At 41.2% G+C, this 9,146-nt stretch overlaps 1 non-coding gene across 1 annotated transcript; it reads right to left on the minus strand.

Annotated features, from left to right (window-relative positions):
* Positions 1-617: 617 nt before the first annotated feature.
* trnan-guu (transfer RNA asparagine (anticodon GUU)) lies at positions 618-691 on the minus strand. The gene has a single exon. It is a non-coding gene; the product is annotated as a tRNA-Asn (tRNA).
* Positions 692-9,146: the final 8,455 nt, after the last annotated feature.

A 9,146-nucleotide genomic window follows, 5' to 3' on the forward strand; every position in this document is an offset into this window, starting at 1 on the left:
CAGTTTATCTTTGATGACAACATCAAAGACATTAAGTATTTTTTACTGCTAACAGCTCCACATCAACTTCCTTTTATATATAACCTGATCAGATCTCTCAACTCCCAACTCTTCCAGTTTCTCACTTCAGAGAAGGATAAAACATTCAATCATCCTCTACAGAGAAAAACCATCAACACCCCTACCACCTCCACCAATCCTAACCTTGTTGTTACTATACCCTCTGACCTTTCCCTTTCACCCCTTTGCATCCTCAGCTAACATATTTTAAAATTACAATAGACTGTATAATATTTATGTTTAAAATCAAGGTAAATATGTCAAAATATCAAAATCCAACTGCACAGTGCTATCGTAACAATGCTTGTCAAGTTCTCAAACAAACCTGCATTGTATTTTTAAAATATTTCAGCAGAGGATTCAACTGGAGTATAAATGACGATTCGACGATCATTTTTCTTGGGTGAATATGGTTTTCTGCGGAGTTAAGATGTTGGGCATTATTGGACATTTCCTGGTGATCCTGACACGTGTTTAACACTCGCATTTGTTGCAAATATTAAAATGGCTGTGGTTTCGCTGAGAAATCCAATCGACTTTACATCGCCGAAGAAATTCGTCCCTGGGTGGATTCGAACCACCAACCTTTCGGTTAACAGCCGAACGCGCTAACCGATTGCGCCACAGAGACTGACTTGTAGGTTCTGCTCTCGAATCACAAATTTCCGGTTAAAAAAAAATCTCTTACCGTTTATTTTGCCAGCCGGTAATATTTCTTCTGCACTGATAACCAAGAATTGGATTTCATTTTCCGCAAGCTGTGTGAATTTCATCAAAAATAAGTTTTCCAGAAAGGAAATGAACACATGCATTTAACGAAATCAAGCCCTTTGTGAGTGCCCAAAATGGTACGTTCTGTACTACAAGAAAGGAAGAAATACACGGCTGGGATTTGAATTTCGTTTTTTTTTGTTTAATAAAGAGGCGCTTTAACCAACTAAGCTACGGTGACAGGAGAACCATCACCTTTTACAGCCACTTGGACACACCGCTCTGAGACGTCTGCGTTCAGTAAGCGCTGAACTTGCTCTCAGAGCAAATTGCCTCTTTTACATAGCAGCCCCGACACTGAGAAACGAAGAGAACTGGCTTTAATCTGGCATTTTTCATGTCCAATGCGTTTGACATCTCTCAAGGGCGACAGAGTTCTTTTGCGACACTATTTCTTCTTTATTTTCTTTCTGTACGCTTTGATAAAAACGAAAAATCGTGCAAGGGAAAAATGTACTTTTTTTCATAGAGAAAACGTGCACCAGGAAATGTGTTGAGAAGAAATGATTTAACATGATACGTGACCTAATTTATCGGAGCAATTGCTCACCCAGCAAGGTCTGGAGAGGTTGGAGAGCCTGGTGGATGTGATAATTATACGGTGTTGTGGAAGAAAACAATCTTTCTTTGAATTCTCAATCAATCGGAATTTCAGTGCGAAACATAAACCCCTTGTCATATTTAAAGAGATTATATTTTAAAACTCATAAAAATCAGAAAACACATGTTTCTCACTTTGAAATTTTAGACGGAGCGGTGCATTACTAGTAGCGGCGCTGAGCACACTATGGGGGAATTCAGGCTATGTGAAATGCCAACGGTTTAATAAATAACGCGTCAGATTTCGGATCATAAGATTGTAGGTTCGACTTCTACCTGGCTCGTGTAAATTATATTCAAGCTCCTCAGTAATAGATGTCTATTATGTAATGAACCGCACCTGAAAGCAAACGTTGGGTCTGTTTCCTTTGTTTTCCAGCATGAAATAGCAAATCGTTACAAAAAGCACCTGCTAATGTACAATAGCGTTTTTTTTTTCCAAATTACATTTTCAGGCTTCAGACACTTTTTAATAAAACAAAAGTGTCCGGAAACTCATTAACTTTCAGGTTTGCTTGAACCTGTATTAAAAAAAGTTATCTGAAACTTCCGGGATTCCATTCTCTGATGCAGCTGTCTCTAAAGTTGGACGTGATGTTTAGCAGATGTGAACGGTGCCTTTTCTCTTGTGTTCAAGGCTATTCGCTGTGTGAGCGCCACACTGCGTGTCCTGTACTGCTCTATTTTGTTTAGATTATCTATGTGGTGTACAGATAGAACTCAACTGCATGGTGTGAATTCCGTGTTCAGGACCAGCAGAACCTGAAAAACCAATAGCTGACACGCAGCTTTCTGATCTGGAATCAGACGCGCTACCGTTGCGCCACGAGGTCACAACTGTCAGCGCCTTTGAATTCCCCAAAGGAGACAAATCAGCTTCACAAAAAAAAAAATCTGTGAAGAGCGCCGCTCTTCCGAAGAGAGTCTCTTCTTCCCAGACCACATTTTATTCTTCCTCTGCAGCTCTTGTGCAGGTGTTGTTCTCAATTACAGATCCAGGAACACTGATTTTTTTTCTATTTTTTTAAATTAAGTACCCCATGGTGCAACGGTAGCACGTCTGACTCTAAATCCCCAAGTTCATTTTCAAAGTATATCGGAGTCAACTGATACTGATCAGATTCTGCTGCTGCTGAACCCGCTGTCTTCACCTTAAAGTTCAATTCCCCAAGCCTTCTGACCTTCTATGTCCATCCCTTCTCGTCAAAACTCGTATTTTCACAGGGTACCCTACAGAAATCGCAGTATAGAATGAAAAACTCCAATAGATCTCGGCCGCTGTTGGTGATTTTTCTTTAAAAACAAATAAATCTCCGGAAATTTTACGGAGTGTATCACTTTCACTGAGACCGAGGAGTGTTAAGCTGTACATGAGTCTTTGTGGCTCGGTTGTTAACAAAAAGGGTGGTGGTTTGAGCCTTCCCAGGGACGCTATGAGCCTTTTAATGTACACACCCGTCTCACTTTACCTCCACGGCCGGTCTTGTACCGCAATCAAATACAGAGCCCGCAGGGGACAGTAGGCTCACAAATATAGCTCAATGTGTATATAATGAAGAAGCAGAGGTTAGTTTCTTCACTGCATGTTGCAGAGCCTTACGCAACTAGTACCAACAGCTGGGGTTTGATCCCTGCACGGGCTATTAGTTGAAAGGCCATTGTAAATGACGTGTAAGAGATTTATCGAGCTGGCTTTTATGTTTCACACTAAATTGAGATCTTGAAACCAAATTAGTTAGAAATATGGAACACAACCGTTGTTCCCCAAGAAGGAAAGCTGTTTTGTACTGACGTCACTCCTTTTTATTTAACCCAGATTGTGAAGACAACTCTGCCCTATCAAAGGAAAATGTTACACAAAAGTTGGAAAGCACACTCTGAACCCATCTGTATATTTGATTCCCGCGATCCGTTCAAAGCTGCTTAGTGCTTCGCAAGCAAATCATTTCAGGGAAGAAACTCAGTTTAGTGAACTACTGTTGTATTCTCACTCATTGAATTTGATCTTTGTACTCTCTTTGCATTCTCAGCAATAATATTTCAAAATTACAGTTCGGATTTTTTGGAAAACTTCACAAGCATTATTAGGTTAGGACTGTAAAATTGTTTTTTAATATCTTAATTTTAATATAGATATAACCATACATGTTGTTAAGCATATTGTACTTTTGTCGTACTTTTTAAAACATTTTAGCTGAGGACGCACGGCGACTATTATACCTTGTGATTCATGCAAGACATCTGTAAACGAAGATGTAATTACAATAAAATTGGCAATTAACAGAAAACCACAATTTGTATAATATTATTCCTCGATATCGATGATCAGTTGAAGGATTTGAAGAAACTATCAAAGAAACAGCAGCAATAGCAGATAATTTTGATTTTAAACCTATCTTTACACCTCAATAATCCATGTGTCCTCGAAAAAAGAAAAGACAGGCATGTTTTGAGTCTCATAATTATCCTCTTCTCGATCCAAAAGAAGCGTATACATTTGATTGCTCCCGTGGTATTTTGGATTTTCTTACGAAGATTTCACGAAGTATTGCCAGGATCTATATTTAGCGTTCGGTAGCGATAACACTGCTGATATTGATTGAGTAAAAATGTGCGATGTATTGACACCTTTATCTGAAGTGAGAAGTCCTCGAACGCCGCTTATGAAGTCTTGGGATTCAAACCAAGAAATACTTTTTGTTTTCCCACCCAAAATGCTGCTATTGCATTACACATTATATGAACATTACCAGTTTTGGTAGCTTCTGGGTGCGATTTTCCAAAACTGAAACTAATTACAAAATTATTTAAGATGAACCATGTCCAAAAATTGTAAATCATGACTAATTTTAATATCAACTGAAATTACTACAGAAAAAAAGATTTAACCGAAACATTCATAAGGCTATGCAAGCCTAAAAAGTAGAACAATTAATTTCATATAACTTTTATTTTTTTTAGAAATGGGCTCACACAGCTGAAGACACTAACGTTTCTCTCCGCTAGAGTACGTGAATAACAGTTTAACCCAGAATGTTTGTAATTGTGATTTTGTTAAAATGCAACAAATCGTCTATCAGCAGTAAGAAATTATTAAGAAAGTAAGAAATTGTTTTATTTCATAAACTGTAAGACGTGAAGAGAGTTTACAGTTCGTATCCTTCGTTTTGTCTTTTAACTTAAGCGTTCAGGATCCAAGCCCATGTGCGGACGGTTGTGTTTCTTGAATCTCTTGTAATCATCAAAAGTCGTTGTTTAGTCTTCATTTTTTTCTCGAGTTGTACCATGGATATTTTATACGATGCAGCTTTCAGCTCAGTGCGGAGTGCAGAAGGTGGACTCGCTTGCTGAACGCTCTCTCAAGAAATCCCGGGCTAGATTCAACAGGTGGCTTCTTCAACAGCCACGACAAGTCTGAAGACTTTCTCGGAATTTCCTGAATATACTGTTACATTAAATTAGTTCAAATAATTTGGTAGTTAACACAACTAAATGCATTGGAGGTATATTTAAAACAGCAGAGCAAGACTTCAGGCACTTCGAGTATGCATTAAATTAATTGTGTAAACCTGGATCTATATGAACAAGAGTTCTCTTGTTCATAATATCTTTTTATATTTGTTAATTGAATATATCAATTGAGTATATCTGTTATATTTTTGAACGGGATGGGACTGTACACTAGTGGTTCCCAGGGGAAAACAGGGTTATTGAGCCATTGGACATTCAGAGATTATATGTTGTGTGGGCGAATGTAACCGTGTGCAAAAGTAAAAAAATCCTCTTAGATGATCATAGAATAAGTTGCGTGGGTGAATGTAACTGTGCTCTAACAATCCTCTTAGATGAAGCTCTACAGATGCAGCCCCCGAAAGTGTATTCGACTTACCTGTATAGTACTGCTGACACAAATGTAGCCTCTACATCAGACAGAAAAGGCAATGTGTTCGCTTAATCGTGTGAAGGATCTCTTTGTGAATCTGTCTCATTCATCAGTGGAAATAGAAGCCATTAGAATACGATACATGTTCACCTTCAACCCCGCAGCTGCCGGACGTGCTTGTTTTGGGACTATTTGCAATGAGTATCGCATTAGTAGGTATGTGTCCTTAAAAATGTAAGGGACGTTCAGTTATATACAAATAGGACAGAGACAAAGTAATAATCCTATTTTAACGTGTCCTGCATTTTAACTTACTGAATAGATCAATTGAAATGTTCTGATTCAGAGCCCCTGCAGTTTGTGCAAATTAGAACCACAACAATGCTCCTGAGTCCTGAGCACCACACTGAGCACACGATCAGCTGGGTTCTCACTTGTTCAGCACGACTTCTTGTTGCAGTTGAGCTCAGAGCTGGAGATGATCTCCATATTCTACCACACTAACTAGTCCTAAACGTAGTACACAGTACACACTTTGTTTTTAACAATTTAAAATATTACACAAAGGCTGTAAAGCACATTCTGAATCGATCCGAATATTTGATTTCCGCAATACGTTTAGGCAACAACAGGGAACGTGGCGCTTCTCCAGCAACGAATTTCTCACTTTTGTGAACTACTGGTTCACAATGACTTAAGTAGCTTGTCAGGATGGCTGAACTGTCTAAGGTGCCAGATACAAGCACTTGTGTCTTTCCCTTGCTTGGGTGTTCTGGTCTTTGAATAGAGACGTGGGTTCAAATCCCACTCCTGACAGTCGCTCCCTTTTCCCTGTCTTGCATTTTTTCCGTCTTCTTGTGCTAGCTGACAATGACAGGAAGAGGAAGACGGAGAAACCGGTTTGCGGGCACATGATGGGCAGGGAAATGCTTTGTGAACACTTACACGTTATTAGCAGAAAGTCAAATAGGGTTCGATTTCTGCCTTAAGAACTTTTTGGGATGCCTGTAATCGAGTAAATATTTACAGCCAAGGTATGGATTCAAAGGTGAAAGACCGAAATATAAATCCAGAAGAAGATTTATTAAAACACATTGTTTTCCTTGCGGTTCCTCCTGTATTTAATTAAATGTGGCATTGTGAAATCAACCTGTAGCCCTACGGAATGCAGAGTGACAGCGGCAGGAGCAGAGAGGATTATATCAGAGCTCTAACAGAGAGTTCGAAAATATAGGCAAATTGATTTATAGAACATTTGATTTAAACTTTCCTATCTACTCGGCCTTACTGAAGTATTTGTAGTTGTATTTCATCTTCTGTCTATTTCTATACTTTACAGTAGATAGTGTTTAGCCAGAGAAGAGAGATACAAGCGCTATACCCCCACAGCAGCCGCCGATTCCGATAACCTTAACCAAAGCAGGAAGATCAGTTTCTGCTCGAGACAGCAGTTTTCTGAACTGTAAATCTCCAACACGGGCTGGAGACGCTGGGTGTCTTCGGGTTCTGAGATTATATAACAAAAGACTCAGGGAGCTGCAGGCGCGGCTCAACCGGGTTAAAGTTAGCTTGAAGTTCGAAAACGATTTTGGGACGCCTGTAGCGTTTACACGAAACCTCTTAGAATCGCGAGAATACTTGCTTTGTGTATAAAATACATTGTGAATGCTTTCTCAGCATTTACTTTTTCGTTTATACAGTATGTCATTTTTTTGACCAAGCACGAATATTCTTTTGTCCATATCTTCGCAACGGAAGCACAGAACGCCTTCAAACCAAATGCATTTTAAAGGCCACGACATATGGATATTTCCACAGCCTCTACATCAAAGTATCAGTGAGCTAATTATCTTTTTTTAAACCTCCGGTTTTTCATCGATGCGTAATTACGCACTAACTGGAACCCGGGGGACCGCTGTATACACAAGTTCACAACGCGAGAAATCCTGTTCAATACGGCTTCAAGCGAAAAACCCGTATATGACCATAGGCAACAGAATAGCGCAGTCTCCAATTACCCAGACTGTAAGCACGGGAATAAAGCTTTGTCTGAATTCTGAAACCCTTCCTTTACGTCCTGTTTTTATTCAGGTAAGAGTCAACTATATTCACAATACTACTGACAGCAGGAAGATTAAAATATTCTTTACTCAGCAGCTTATTAAAAACAGCTCCCATGATGTTCAAACCGATTTTTTACACAGAACACTGACACAGCTTTGCGTTCTGAATCTCTTTTTTCTCGTGCGTTTATTTAATGTGGCACAATGCACTGGGATAGGGGGATTCTGTTCACAAACCAATAGCATTTAAACCACAGCACCCACAATGCTGCAAGTAAGTGTTTTGCACACTAAGCAGAGAGCGATGTCTTCCTCGTTAGTATAGTGGCGAGTATCCCCACCTGTCACGCGGGAGACCGGGGTACATCAGGACGCGCATTGAAGTGAAAGCAGGATGCGCTGCGACATGCACTGTGCAGTTCCCGTCACACTAAGAGGTGAGTGGGTCTGTTCGATCACAGCGCTAGGCGAATCCCCAAACAGTGGCGACAAACGAAACAGGCCTGTTTCCGCCCGGTTTCGAACCGGAGAAATCGGGCCCAGTAGAATGTGTAAAATGTGGCGCTGCCTTGTAGAATTCCCCACTCTTGTAGAATTCGAGAAACAGCCTCTTTTTGCACGCTCCTGTACTTCACAGAGGTCTTGAGCGACCGGTCATTTGTACCCAATGTATTTCCGGTGCCTTCATGCGCTCTTGTACCAAACGCACGTTCCTTCTGTATGCGGAGCCGATCATTTGCAATTGGGCTGTGCCGACAGACCAGGACGAGCTCTGTCGGCTCAAAAGCAGCGCAGGACCTGCAAGAACAACAGAAAGATAAGGATCCAGCGGGGGCCTCTTAGTGAGCCCAAGATCTCATCAAGAATCGGCTCCAGCAACAGGGCTGGGCGCATTGTTCCATTCTCCGACCGCTCTCGGTGTAAACAAGTCCCTCCTGGTCTCTGCTTGAATTGCACTTTCCTGCATTTCCTTTGGTGTAACTGGCTTCCCCTGCATGGGCGAATGTGAAGAAGATACTTAGTAAGTCATTGAAGAAAACCGAGAAGAGGTCGGAGTGGCCTCTGTCGTTCATCAACGATACAGTCAGGCAGTACTCCTCTGTAAAGCGCCGTTCGTTCACATCGATTGGCTTTTTTTTGCCTTCATTCGTGCAAGTAATAAAAGCAGACGCCCCTATTCTGCCGTGACCCGAAATTGAATCGGGGTTGTTGCGGCCACAACGCAAAGTACTGACCACTATACAATCACGGAGAGTTACCGAGACACACGGGACAGGGCGGAAAAGGCTGTGCTCTCTTCGTATGACATAATTCGGAAAAGTCCTGACGTTGCATTTCAACTGAGCCCCAGTATACATCGACCCTTCGACACTCTGAGTGACAACTCTCTTGCGTGTTTTCTCATATTTATGTAGTTTGCTTGCATGATGCCCGGAACAGCAGGGTTGTTCGCTCCCATATGGTTTAGCGGTTAGGGTTCCTGGTTTTCACCCAAGCGGCCTGGGTTTGACTCCCGGTATAGCAACGTGTCAGTTTTGCCTCCTGCTTTCCAAAAGATCAGCACCGTGTACGAAGGAGCCGCATTAAAACCACTCGAATGTGCAAAACGCGCGAGAAGAGGGGGCGCTTGTTTCCAACAAGGAAGACTTCTCGCGTGTGAGACGAGCTGATCATCGTTGCAGGAGGTGGGAGGGTTACTCTGGTAGACAGGGCTGACGTTCGGCAATAGGATTTATACTCTCCAAGATGATATTTGCACTTTCTGGAGA

Source organism: Atractosteus spatula, assembly GCF_055471065.1.
Source record: "Atractosteus spatula isolate fAtrSpa1 chromosome 10 unlocalized genomic scaffold, fAtrSpa1.hap1 SUPER_10_unloc_16, whole genome shotgun sequence".
NCBI lineage: Eukaryota > Metazoa > Chordata > Actinopteri > Semionotiformes > Lepisosteidae > Atractosteus > Atractosteus spatula.